Source organism: Sinocyclocheilus grahami, unplaced genomic scaffold, assembly GCF_001515645.1.
Source record: "Sinocyclocheilus grahami isolate Dianchi unplaced genomic scaffold, SAMN03320097.WGS_v1.1 scaffold146.1, whole genome shotgun sequence".
Taxonomy (NCBI): Eukaryota; Metazoa; Chordata; class Actinopteri; order Cypriniformes; family Cyprinidae; genus Sinocyclocheilus; species Sinocyclocheilus grahami.
In genome coordinates this window covers 421,162-429,227 of record NW_015505325.1, presented here as the reverse complement: position 1 = coordinate 429,227, position 8,066 = coordinate 421,162, and the positions used below count along the sequence as shown (strand labels likewise).

Here is an 8,066-nt window from a genome sequence, read left to right as displayed (position 1 = left end):
TCCATAGAACAAACACACACAAACTATGTTTTCTATCATAGTGGGGAGTTTCTATTGACTTCAGTTGTGTTTATACTGAGATAATGACATTTCTATCCCCAGCCCTAAACCGAAAGGGATAGCTCACCCAAAAATTGCATTTCTGTCATTATTTACTCATCCTCATGTTATTTCAAACCTGTATGACTTTCTTTCTTTTATGGAACCCCCCAAAAAGTGGCAAACAATTAAAGTCAGTGGGCTTCAGTGTTGTTTTGAATTCCACTAACTCTCATTGTATCGACAAAAACAGTTAAAAAATATTTTTTGGGGGGTGAACTACTCCATCAAGGCTTGCAGAAACCTTTATCATTTTACATTTAATTAAAACATTATTTAGTCCGTTTATAAAGCCGGTTTCCTCATGGGGACCTTTGGGTGCTGAGCGATTGAATTTTAACCATTCGTCTGGTTTTTATGTGGCTCTTTTCAGGAGGTTTGACCTATAAACTCTCAACATCCATAACAGAATCATATTATAGTAAAGCCACTAGGTCCAGGCCAGAGGTTCAAACATGGCCTTGCTTTCCATTTGTTTTCTTAGACAAACATGCACACTTTTTTCTTTCACTTTGAGTTTGTTCTACAGAGGTTCTGCTCCCTTGGGAAAGACTAGAAGAGAAAAGGACACTTCCAGAAGACAGAAGGCAGGTAGGTCTGAGAGGAATAATCTGTGTGCTGATTTTTAATGGAAGGGCTAAATGCATTCTGGGAGGGTAGCCTGCTGTCTTAACCTCCATATGATGACTGAATTTCAGACACTTCAAATGACTGCTGCAGGCTTCTCGCTGTGTGATTGTATTGTAATACAACCGTCCTCCATCTCTGAATGTATGTGTGTGTGTTTGTCGGGACAGAGAGAAAACAAATGCCACACACAGTGTAATTCCACAGAAACAATAATCCAGCGGCTCACATTATTCAGTGGCATGCTGATAAAGCTTATCAACCTTTAATCTGCATGGCTAAAGGGTCTAACATGCTCTTTCCATCTCTCTCTATCGCTTTCGCTCAGTCTGAGTGCAAGATCTCATTTATCTCAAGCTTTTCTTTTCTTCCATTGCTCATTCAGTATATGTATGAGAAAACCTAAGGAATTTGGTCTTTTTGCAGTGGCAAAACCATTTGGCTGTTCATTATTTATATGAACTCTAATTTTACAGCACATTATAATTAGGCTGTGAAAAACAGATATATTTTCAATTCGCTAAGAAGTGTTCAAATATATAATAGTAATTAATCAACAGATGTCAGGGTGATGTTTTCAAGTTAAGAGTTTATGTTCAAGAAAAGCTGCTAGACTGAATGAAAGCACACACACATGGTGATAATTAGTTCTCTAGGATGGTTGCAGACGGTGTGAATTAACAGGTTACTGAACTGCTAAATGTGACTGCTGATGAATCAATAAAGCCAATCCTCTCGCTTTCTCTCTCTCCATCGACACAGATCCACTCCACTCTTTACCCATCAGCCAGGCAGTTAATCAATGTGATTATGCTTGAGAGAGATAGATCTGAGAGAGAGAGAGAGAGAGAGAGAATTGATACACACACACACACACACACACACGCCTAATTAACATTTGATTGACATGTATCTCAAGCAGGAGAGATGAAAAATATGTAGAGTGATTTGTTTGATGGTCCTAGCTGTATTGAGTGAATTTGATTATTGTGACAGAGAGTTCTCTAATTTAGCACAGACTTTAACACACCGATTATGGAATATTTTGTTTAGGGATGCCAATTTAATGCTTTAATTTAGTGTGATTAATATAATAGTGGAATCAAATAGAATGCAGGGGTCTCAATAAGAAAACATAGAGATGTGATGAAACGGCCAAAGATGGCAACCTGCATGTGAAAACACCTGCGGTTTTCAAACTGGTGAGTTGCAAATTGGGAATAAGTGGGTCGCACATAGTGTGAGAATGGTTGCAGGTTCATCCCGTGTCTGAAATAGGAAAAAAATATCTGTTAAATTAAATACAGTTAACATGTTTGTTGGAGGGGATACAGTACTGTTGAAAAGTTTGGGCTCTGTAAAATTTTTAAAAAATACTTTTATTTAGCAAAGACATTAAACTGATCAAAAGTTACAGTAAAGACAGTTAGATTTTTCTATTCTCTTTTAAATAAAAGCTGTTCTTTTGAACTTGCTATTCATCCAAGATTCCTGAAAAAAAAATCTATGTTACATTGATAATAATAATAATGACTCTTATCAGCCAGAGTCATTGAAATAGACCCATAAACTGAAGCGCCACTGGTTTGAATTAATCCCTCTGAATGAATTTACCAAATTCCTAATAGCAGCTTCTGAATCAACATAACTTTTTTTTAACTACAAGTGCCACGTCAATGAATCATTCCCTCAGTACAGCCATTAGGCTGCTCTTACTTTTTTGCACCACTAAAAAAAAAGTGAAAATATATCATTTGAAAATGTAATCTTTCTCTCAACTGTATAACTTTGTTCATTATCCACATTTTCATACCTTACCATAAAACTAACAATATTGCAATGAAACTGATATGTAAAAACATTAACTTAAAGAGAACAAATGTGTTTATCTCCATTATATAAAAAAATGTCCAGAGATAGATTACACCTTTCTAGATCGGTTCATGAAAATGTTTGGGAATCCCTGGTGTAAACCCACAGTCTAAAAATATCATAGCTGAAATACCAGATGTCCCCTGCGTCAACCCCACATTAGACTTGCTTGCAAAATGGACTGCAATGGGCTATAAGCCAGTGAAAATTGTGCTGAGATTCACTGATATGGAAATGAACAATTACTGACCTCTAAAGCTACTTTTTGCAATACTTATTTAATAATTTTGTATGCTATACAATTAATGCAATTTTCCTGAATGATCTACACATTTAATGGTTTTGGGTCAGTATGACATTTAAATGTTTTTAAAAGAAGCATCTTATGCTTACCAAGGGTGCATTTATTTGATAAAAAATATAGTCATAACAATAATATTGTGAAATATTATTACAATTTAAATGAACTGTTTTCTATTTTAATATGTTTTTAAGTGTAACTTATTCCTGTTATTGCAAAGCTGAATTTGTCACAGTGTCACATGATCCATCAGAAATAATTTTAATATGCTGTTTTGGTGCTCAAGAAAACATTTCTTATTATTATCAATAATATATAACAGTTAATAACAGTTGTACATTTAAAAAAAAACTTTTGAATTGTATTATGTACATTTAGAGGGTGTTATCAGGATATATTAAAACTATGAATTGGTATTTTTATTAATATCATGGTATTTAATGATTTTAACTGATTGACAGCCCTAAATGTGTACAGTTCCATTTCAACGACAGTAAACTGCACCCTTCAAACAGTGCCTCTCGGCTGAAAACTGTTTGTAATCAAAGCAACGTTGTCATCTTTAAACTTTCCCCCATCATTTCCACCGATACAGCAGGATGAGGGACACACTAGACGCTGATGAAAGATTTCAGAGCCCGTGTCCTCTCTCTGCTCAAGAAACGTCCACAGGATGCTGTGAACGCACGCTGCTTGATGAGTACATGCTGTCTGACTGCAGCTGCTGTCCTGCCATTTTAAAAAATGTATGTCTCATTCCAGCAAAACATTCGGGACAATTCCCAAGAATTTAAACTACGTGTCACACCTCTGTTCTCCTGGTGAAGACAAGATTATCAATAATCTCATATTTTCACACAGATTACACATTACAAGCAGCAGCCTTGAGGTGAGGTATAGACTTGGGTCCCATCATTGGGGGCATTAGTTTGGATCCCACCATATTGTGAAATTGATCTTGTATCTGAAAGCCAGGATTGCTCTTCTGACAGCTGCTGAACACTGGGTTTCATTTAAACACACTCCATGTAATCTAAACACCTTGAATGTGACAGCGGCTGGGAAGAGGGAGACAAGCACCAAGTAAGCGGTTTACCTTACAGTCAAATTTCTGTCAGAAAAGCACAAAATAATTTGTCAAAATTGTTTTCTTTCTTTAGTTGTAACTGCATAAAAGTGCAACGGTAAAAAAAAAAGACATTTCATGATGGTTTAAAGTAATACATTGAGCTTCCAGGCAAAGGAAAATGTTTAACTGACATAATTAATCTGTTTTAGTGTTAGTGATCATCTCAGCTGTTCGGGAATTGACTGAACACAACCAAGAGGGATGGTCAAGAGCACAGACTGTCTGATCCTGTCAGATGCTAATCTATACCCATCTCTTTCACAATGTACTCAGCATGAACCCACCAAAATAAATTGGAGTCAACTGCCTTCATTTTAACACCACAACTTTTTGTTCTCTTCTTGAGCCTGTTGACATATCCATCTGTTTTTTGTCCAAACACTTGTTCTTCTCTTTTTATCCAAACTGATCAGCGGAAAGAAAACTTATTTCACATATGGAGAATTCTACAAAATAATTACTATTATTATTATGATCAATCTTCACTATATATACTGTATATATACTGTGTATATATATGTGTGTGTGTGTGTATTCTAGGATATAATATCATTCTATATACAACTCAAAGTAATGCTCAAAAAACTCTAAATTGTGTGTAGTCAAGGTCAAGAAACACACAAAAAAAATTATGAGTGGTCATTTTGGGCTTCTGTTGGTAGTATGAGCATACAATCTTTGTGATGTTCACAAATTAATTATAATTAATCCTTTTGTGAATTAATGCAGCCATTCGGATGAAGCATGTGGCTGGACACCAGTTGAAAGGCTGCCCATTTGTTTATCTCTAGAATTAAGAAATTCTCTTTTTCACCCATAGCCTATATTTGAATTTACCTTCTGTTAATTGCTAATTCTTTTTTTTTTCCAGCATGCACAGGAGCATCATCAGAGCTCGGTTTCCATTTATCCTCGCAGCTTAGAGGGATCATTAATTGTAATGTTATTTGGTTTTGGTATTTAAACTTAGTTCCAGGTAATGTCAGTTACTGTACAGGCTATGGATTGACCCTATCTGGGTTTGAATGTGGGTCATTAACCCAAATTCTTAACCACAGCCACCATATAAAGTACCATATAAAACATCTAAACTGAATTGAACTGAACTTGGAGTAGTGTCTGTGTTCCTGTTTGTGTGGCCTATTACTGTTTAAACCACAGCAAACAAATCAATGTCGAGTTCAATGTCCCCTTAATTCATTAAAGACTGTGCAAGAGAAATGCCAAGACAACCGCAGCTACAGGGGAGAATAATCTTTAAACACAAACACGGTCAAATACACACACACAAACATCTAAAGTATGATCTCATGGGGTCCCCGCTCAATACCTTTTCAAACAAACACACACACATACTTACACACACTTGTAGCCTACAAGTATACTACTAGTGCTACTATTATTATTAAATTATTATTATTTAAATAACTGTTTTCTGTTGTAATATATTTTCAAATGTAATTTATTCCTGTGATGGCGAAGCTGAATTTTCAGCAGCCACTGCTTCAGTCTTCAGAAATCATTCTAATATGATTATTTGGTGTTTAATAAACATTTATTATTATCATCAATGTTGAAAACAGTTGTTCTGCTTAATATTTTACTTTTTCTTAATATTTTAAGAGAGAAGCAGCCAGAGATTCACCGCCATAATCCAGCTGAGGTGCGTAGACCAAAAAAGTTTCCCAAAGGTGAAGAGCTTGAAAAAAGTCCTTGTCAAGGCTTGGCACTGAAAATGGTCAACATGTGACCGAAACGTTTGCCTTGTTTTTACTCAGTAAATTGCTTATATTGCTTTCATCTCGCTTGTTGACTCTTTGATGTTTGAGTGTGCTGACTTTTTTCAAGCTCTTCACCTTAATATTTTAAGAACATGATTCCTTGAGGGAAAAAAACCCATTTATTTTTTAAATAGAAATCTTTTGTAAGATTATAAATATATTTACTGTCACTTTTGATCAGTTTAATGCATACTTTCTGAATAAAAGTATTAATTTCTTAAAAAAAAAAACCCCAAGCTTTCAAACTGTAATGTTGCTAGGACTTCTTCAGAAATGTGTAAAACGTGTTCTTGCTAGGACTTCTTCAGAAATTTGTGAAACAATTGTGCAGACTATTACTGCCCCAACACACATACACATGTTAAAACCTTCAACTACTTGGGTGGTGTCCTGTCCATGATCTCTGTGTAGACAGTGGATGTGAAGCAAATTAAATTTCATTTGTAATTTCATGCTTGAGGCCACAGCCTGTGCCAGCTTTACGCTGCAGTTACTCACTGAGACAAGCAACCTACAATTACAGTGACTTTCCCAAACACACAGAGTCTGTCCTGACTGTTAATGTGGTTTGTTCATGCATAGTGCTTTATACTGAGGGAACAGACCTGGAGGTGCACATGTAAATGCCTGAGTAAAATGGGGGAATTATAATGTGCTGTTTTAAGCTTCAGACTTCTGACTTTAATATGGAAGACATGCATAACATTAACTGAGTATAAGTGTAATATGTTTCTTATTCGATTTGGTCTAAGCTGACTCCGCATCACTGCGAAAAGCAAGCATTGTTACATGTGTTTCATACAACTTTAAATCATTTCTCAATCATTAAATTACATGTTCAGTGGCATTCACACAGACTCTTGGTCATAAGGATTGGGACTGTGACTATTTAAAACACTGAAATGGCTTCTAGATTAAAGTCAAAAGAACTGAATAACCGAAAAAAAGATTTTCATTTTCAAAAGAAAATACAAGTTTTTCACAAGGCAGCAAAATAACAGTGTTTTAGATGCTATATTCTCTAGGCATTGGTTTTGCATAAATGCAATCCCATTATAGAGCTACTTGTCATTTTCATGACACTCAGCACACATTTTTGTAGCACTCATATAATTATGTATATGCTAAAGTTCTGTGTTAATTTCCAAGTCAACTAATTAAAAGAACATATTCTGTGTTCATATACGTTTTATAGAACCACATTTTACGTAAAATACATACGAATTATCATGAGATCACGTTGGCGTTTCAACAACCGTAGTTAAGTGTACTCATATTTGCTATGCCTATAGGTGAACATTCTAACAATGCTAGTCAAGATTTTAATCTTCTGTTATTTGTTAAAATGCACTGTAAAGTTAATAAAAAAACGGAGAAACGTGAAGTCCAAACCACTTAAATAATAGCTGAATAGAAGCAATACGGGGAAAAGAAAAAAGAAAATGTCCCTTCACTGCTACATTTCAAGCACAGTAACTGGGTACAGCAGTGGAGAGTGAACCAGCTAATACCTCAAGACACTTCAGAGTCCACTAAGACTCTTTCTATGCATTGATATGTATTCATTAACCCTCTGTTTAAATATTTATCGTCCATGCAGTCCCATGGCTGTCCTGAGGCCATACAGTAAAACGGCAAGCACTGTCATGTCAAATACATACAATTGTGCTACAATTGTGCCCATCCCATTTATTTCCAGTCTATTCACTGCCCTTCATCATTCAGCTAAAACATTGATATCTAACACGTTTTAATACTTCTCCCCAACTAATCATCTCTTCACCCCAAATACTTAAAATCCTTACATCCTTTTTGATTCTCTTTTTTTATAACATGTAACATATGGATCAGATCAGCCAGCAGCTAACATCGCTACTAACAGGCGCTCAAGGTCGAGCAGACAGCGGCTTTCAGCTCAGAGCGCAGCCGAGCCCAGGACTCGGATAGTGGGTGACTCTATTGTCAGAAACATCAGTAGCAGAAATACAACAACATATTGCCTTCCGCAAGAAACCGTTTCTGATGTAAACAAGGAACTTCAGAAAATTCAAATGAAGCACAAGACTGTGAATCGAATCATCATCCATGTGGGGAAGAATGATATTCGGAAAGAGCAGTCAGAACTCCTTAAGAAGGACTTCAGTGAACTCTTTGAAACACTTCGAAGACTTAAAGTTCAGTCATTCATCAGTGGACCACTCCCAGCAAGGGGAATTAATATGTTTTCACGGTTGCTTGGGCTGAACACATGGCTACA

The 8,066-nt window shown here is 35.9% G+C and overlaps 1 long non-coding RNA gene across 1 annotated transcript in view; it reads right to left on the bottom strand.

The window, feature by feature from the left end:
• Positions 1-1,384: 1,384 nt before the first annotated feature.
• Positions 1,385-8,066, bottom strand: part of LOC107591863 (uncharacterized) — a 22,108-nt gene continuing 15,426 nt past the window's right edge. The window contains exon 3 of the long non-coding RNA XR_001609915.1: positions 1,385-1,555. This is a non-coding gene — a long non-coding RNA (uncharacterized lncRNA). The remainder of the gene's footprint in view (positions 1,556-8,066) is intronic.